The sequence below is a fragment of the Hippopotamus amphibius genome, chromosome 3 (assembly GCF_030028045.1).
Source record: "Hippopotamus amphibius kiboko isolate mHipAmp2 chromosome 3, mHipAmp2.hap2, whole genome shotgun sequence".
Lineage (NCBI taxonomy): Eukaryota > Metazoa > Chordata > Mammalia > Artiodactyla > Hippopotamidae > Hippopotamus > Hippopotamus amphibius.
Window position 1 is genome coordinate 134,895,081 of NC_080188.1, and position 6,312 is coordinate 134,901,392.

At 40.5% G+C, this 6,312-nt stretch overlaps 1 long non-coding RNA gene across 1 annotated transcript; it reads right to left on the reverse strand.

The window, feature by feature from the left end:
* Positions 1–746: 746 nt before the first annotated feature.
* On the reverse strand, positions 747–5,817 carry LOC130850304 (uncharacterized). The gene is made up of 3 exons (XR_009052868.1): positions 5,729–5,817; positions 4,716–4,841; positions 747–1,414 (listed from the first exon to the last, which is right to left on the reverse strand). It is a non-coding gene; the product is annotated as an uncharacterized LOC130850304 (long non-coding RNA).
* Positions 5,818–6,312: the final 495 nt, after the last annotated feature.

The window sequence follows — 6,312 nt, forward strand, 5'->3', positions numbered from 1 at the left end:
TTCTTTTATCTCCCCATCTGTAGGCTCACTCCATCCAAATCCATGGCGACCTGACCATTAGGCATTTCCCTAAAGTGGGGGGGTTGGTGTCTTTCTTGAGTCCTCCAAATATTCTCTCCAATCTATAGTCAAGGAAGAGATTGCTTCCTCAGATTCTTGAATTCAGTTCTTTTTCCTTTCTAACCTCTATAAAAATGGTTTTGAATATTTGTACCTCCTACTGTCGACAAGTTTTTTCTCCTGTTGGATGGTCCCCTGACTTAGTTACTAGGTTAAATGTAACTTAGTTACCATTTCTTGAGTACCTCCCATATTCCAGGCACTACTATTGGGTAGAGAAGGAGCACCAAAGACTCCCCCAAACCTCATTCTTTCATGAATAAACTCTGGATGCAAAAATCAAAGGAAAGTGGTAAAGAGAAATTAATTCTTTTTTTCATTTTTAATTTTCTGCCTTCATAGTTATGGTGAGTCAAACAGAAGAAATAAACAATCATAATGTTGTCTATAAGTAGGGAGTGTGATTCTTCCTTTCAGAAAGGTTGGTATCTTAAAAGCATTTTGTTCAAATAATTATCAGTTCTTTTATCTTTGAGAGGAAATGAGAGTCATTAGAGAGAGGTAAACAATGAGATCTGAGCCATCCACTTTTTAAAAAATTAATTAATTAATTAATTTTATTGGCTGTGTTGGGTCTTCATTGCTGCACACGGACTTTCTCTAGTTGCGGTGAGCAGGGGCTACTCTTCGTTGTGGTGCGTGGGCTTCTCATTGCAGTGGCCTTTCTTGTTGCAGAGCACAGGTTCTAGGTGCTTGGGCTTCAGTAGTTGCGGCAAATGGGCTCAACAGTTGTGGCTCACGGTCTCTATAGCGCAGGTCAACAGTTGTGGCACACAGGCTTAGTTGCTCCGTGGCATGCGGTAGCTTCCTGGGGCAGTGCTCGAACCCGTGTCCCCTGCATTGGCAGGCGGATTCTTACCCACTGCGCCACCTAGGAAGTCCCATCCACTCTTTTATGTTGTTGTTTTTAAGCAGAAATACTTTAAGTAGCATACTGGATGCTCCATCCCTCAGTTCCTGACCTCTTCACCTGACATTTTAAAGGTGTAATCAAGCCGAGTTCAACATCATGTAGCATCTGTGGTGTGGCAGAGGGTGAGTTCCACCCTTTAACTCACGCAGCTGAAGAGGAGTTATGCCTCCTGTGTATACATGTCTTTTGTTTACCTTGGCAGAAAGACTCTTCTCTTCAACCAGAGGCTTCTGGGAAACCACATTTTACTTAAACCAATGGGCTTTAAATTACATATTTTAGTATTTTTGGTTTGGATTAAGGCATTATATCTTTAGAGTACCTCTGTGAAATGTGTGCCCAAAAGGATAAAATTTTATCTTCGTTAAGACAGTAAGTATCCTGGAAAGAAAAAAGAGATGTGTAGTCAGAGAATGTGGGCTTGAATTCTAGCTTTGTCACTTACTGGCTGAGTGGTTTTTGTTTGAGAGATTCCAATTTAAATCTCTCGTTATCTCTAAAATGAAACTAATAGTCATGTCTGTGTAATAGGTTGTAAAGATTAAGTAAAATAGCATCTGTGAGTAACACTTTGTAAACTCTGAGTTGAATAAAAGATCATCTGTTAATTACCCTATATTGCATCCCACACCTCTTGCCATTAGGCATTCTGGTATGACTCACAATCTTCATTTTTCACCCCAGCTCCTGCCGAGATCACCTATGATTGCATTATGCATATGTGTGCTCCACCAACAACCTGGTCTTAAGCTCCTTGACCCCAAAATTCTCCCACTGCAGTAACCCAAGCACATGACTGACGCTGGGCCTTGAAATGCCCTCATCTCTGGAATGGTCAGTTCCAGTATTCCAAGATCTGACTGTCATATCCTATCCTTATAGCCATTATCCTCCTTTATGTCAGCCTATTCTTCAACCTCCTTGAGACTCTGCTGCTTACAGTTTTCCTTTTTGTTCTCATCATTTTCTTTATGGTTTCCTTTCTTTTCTTCCTCAATCTAAATCCTAGTGAGTCTCTTAAATTACTCTCACTAGCACTTCAGTGTCCACAGACTCTTACCCCTCTATATCTACCCTGTTAAAGGATAAACCCAGACATGTACCCTCACCACACATACACTTGAATTGCTGAGCATTGCGAAAGGATATCACATACCTGGTGTATTTTACCATTAGAAGTGTGTGGACTCCATCTCAGTGGTGCCCCTTGTACTGTGTGACAAAGCTTTTACCTGTCTCCGCTCAGCTCTCTCTCCTGTCCCTCACAGAGACTAGTTCATGCTTTCTTTACACTACATAGATCCTTACTCCATCTCTCCTGCAACTTCAGCAGATTTTTATAGGGAAAAAATGAGGCTATCAGACATTAACTCCCTTACCATCTTACCTCTCACACTACAAGACTACAATTTATTTAATTGCATATTCACCCTTGCTATTTCTGCTCCTATATCAAAGGAAGCAGTTTCTCTTCTCCAGTTCAGTGCTATTTCCTTCTACCTCTGATTGCCTATTCCTATAAGGGATTATCTTCTTCTATGATGTATTTACTATCCTTTCCTTTTCTGACTCCTTTCAGATAGGATACAAATATGATCAAGGTCCTTTAACAATAATTTTTAAAACATCTTCTCCTTAAACCTTGCATCCTTCCCTATCTGCACCCTATATCTATCCTTCCTTTTACAGCTAAACTTATGGCAAGACCCAGTCATTTAACTGCGAGTCAGAAACTGGGAGTCACTCTAGTCTCCTCCCTTTCATTGATCCCCTCACATTTACTCACCCATTAAATTATATGAACATTCCTTACTTAATATTTCTTGTACTCATCCCCACATCCATCTCACTGCTATCACTGTCTCATCATCTCTGTTTTCATTCTTACAACCGTCACCTAACTTGTCTCTATTACTCTGGACTTGCATCTCTCAAATCACCACCAGAATGATGTTTCTAAAGCATAGTGTTTTTCTTCAGTGGTTCCCTACTTTTTATAGGCTAAAGTTTAGAAGGTGGTAAAGGGATCTCAGTGACATATCTCCATGGCTTGCCTCGATGTTTAATGTCCACACCCCTCAAATCTGCCTATCAAATGCTTATTTACTCTCTCTCTTTTTTTTTTTTTTTTAATTTATAATTGTGGCACACAGGCTTAGTTGCTCCTCGGCATGTGGGATCTTCCTAGGGCAGGCATCGAACCTGTGTCCCCTGCACTGGCAGGCAGATTCTTAACCACTGCGCCACCTAGGAAGCCCCCAAATGCTTATTTATTCAGCCTGAAACTTACTTCTCTCTGTGAATTCTTACTATACTCTTGAGGTCCCACAGGCACTCTCAGCTTCTTCTGGTAGAATGAGTCATTTTCTCTTTTGTATAACTAATTTTCTTTGTCTAGACATATATCTCTGTGTCTTTGATACTGTATTATATTTAGCATTTATCTCGTCTATTAGATTGCAAGGCAAGAGAAAGCAGGGACATATCTCATCTGTTGATATATTTCCAATACTTACTACAGTGCCCAGAAAATACCTAGTTCTCAAGTATTTTTAAAGAAATAAGTGGAGGAGTTGGAACCCTAAGTGGGCCTTGGAAGATGCGTGGAACAAAATGATATAGTAAAAAACAAAGTTGAAAGATGCTCCAGAGAGAGAAAGAGAAAATAGTTGTGAAAAATTATGTATTTTATGATTCCAGGAAGTGCCAGTTGCATGGTGCTATGGAATAAATGTTTGTGTTCCCATAAAATTCACATGTGATCCCTGATGTGATAGTATTTGGAGGTGGGGCCTTTGGGAGGGAACTAGGCTAGATGAGGTCAGGAGGCAGAACCCTCATGATGGGATTAGTGCCCTTGTCAGAGGAGACACTAGAAAGCTTTCTCTCTCTTTCTCTGAGAATACAGAGAGGAGGTGGCCACCTATGAGCCAGGAAGAGAGCGCTCACCAGAAACTGAGTTGGCCAGCACCTTGATCTTGGACTTGCCAGCTTGAAGAACTGTGAGAAAATAGACGTCTGTGATTTAAGCCACCCGTATGGTGGTATTTTGGTGTTTTGCTCCAGCAGCTTGAGCAGATGAAGGCACATGGTGATTGCTGTCAGCCTGCAAACCTTCCTTGGTCATTCAAACCAGAGGCTATTTATCTCTCCTATGAAACCCTGAAGTGCCTTTCCCCTCACACTATCCTTACACTTACATGTTGCAAGATGCACATCTTATCCAAATTGAAATCACCCGGAGAGCCAGGATTAAGTCCGATTATGAATTGTGCCCCCTTTGTACAGCCCACAGTCTACACAACCACGCATGGCACTTCTACTCTAAGTTTATTCTGAAGTTATGCTACATGCAGCCAGGTTAGCATATTGGGGGGTTATGTGAGTTGTATAAAGCTTAGGGAGGAAGAATAAAGATTTAAGAGCAGAGATCAGAAACAAAAATCATGAAAAGAAAATTACATTTTCTGAACTTCTAAACTTTTAATTTATGCGTTATGGGTCACAATCTGAAAATAATACTTCTAAAATTACCTGAGTGGTGCCTGGCCTCTATAAATTTCATTAATTCACAGACATACATGTGACTCTATTTGGCAAATGAATCAAGGAGTTGAATATTAATTTTCTTCAGCTAAAAGATTAGTTTACTTCTGAGTGATTTATATCTAAATAACTGTACCTTATCTGATCCAGCTGGTCCTCATTCCTCTAGTAAATGTGACTGACGTTTGTCTGACACTTTCCCCCATTGGCTAAGGTTTCTGCGGTTTTACCAGATAACTCAAAATCTTTACCTGCTCAGCTCCTGTGAAGGAAAAAAATGTGTAAATGAGACACTAAATATTTTGGTGCTAGAGTTACTAGGCCTATCTCCTTTTCAAAAAGTACAGTTATTCAGACATAAACAACACCTCTACGTAAGGTAGAACCACAGTTTTAACTATAGTTGTTACTCACTGGTATAAGAAGAAACTTAAAGCACATACCCCAAAGCCAAGGGACTTTTCCTCATAATCAGAGAGCATTAGATAGACATTAGAGGTCACATCATTCAATACCTTCAATTTACAGACAAGGAAACTGAGGTCCTGAGAGTTGAAGCAACTCAAATAAGGTCTTTATTGACTACATTTTCTAATTTTCTATATTCTCGATGCTCTTGCGAATAAGGCCTTGATCCTGGAGACACTGCCTCTCCTAGCACTAGCTAACTCTTAGAGATAGCAAATGACTCCCCTGCATGTATGCTTTTGATACACAAACCAACCAATCCAGAGCCCCCAATCCCAACTATCTCCTTTATCAAACTCTCACACATCAAGTCAATATTCCCTCTGCCCAAATGACTCCATGGTTCTGGACAACTAGGGACCACCCCTAGAGCACAAAGCTCTCAGAATTTATTCAAACTACCAATCCTAAACTTACTTCGCATATCTATGCTGTCTTCCCCATGCCTTCCTGCAAGAACCTCCATAAAAGCTATGGAGTGTGCTCTCTCCCATCTCCCTCTGCCTCCTGCCCCAAATGGGAATTTCCCCACACGGTCTGGCATGCCATGCCAGACCTCCTGTTCCCAAGAATCTGTGCGTGTAAGCTTCTTCCTTCATGACAATCATTTCCAGGTCTGCTGTCTTATCCATATCTGATTAAAACAAATCTCAGGTACATTTTTGGGAGAAAGTCACTTACATTAGTAGTAAAAGATTTGTGACTAGGACCAGAGTCTCCAGACTTCCAGAATTCTGTGCTTTGCACTAGCCCCCTGGAGCATCTTCTCCTGCAGTTCTAAAAGAGATGAAGACACCAGAGATGTATCTCTGGATAGGACCAAAACAGAATGTAAAGATTGCTCTTGGAAAATAAAAAAAAAATTTAAGTTCTATACACATGTACAGCATTACTACAGTTTCGGGAATATCTAAAGAAATCTAGGAAATATTTATGTGTGTGTATACTCGTGGGAAAGGGTTGTTATGAAATTGGGCTGGTGCTGGAGAGGGTATCGGGTTTGCTCATCTGTGTTTTTTTCTGTGCAAGATTCTGTGCTGAGCATAGTGGTAAATTAGAAGATCAAGGGGTCCAATTCTTGCCTCCAGTTGCTTTCAGTCTGGATGATACCTATACATCTTTTCAACATATCAGGGTCAGAGGGATGTAAGAGAAAAGGTGCTACAGGATTACAGGATTACAGAGGAAGGAGAAATCTATTCTGGTTGAGATAATTCAAGAAGGGTCTATGCCCAAACAATAACTTCATGCATTTCATATAAGCA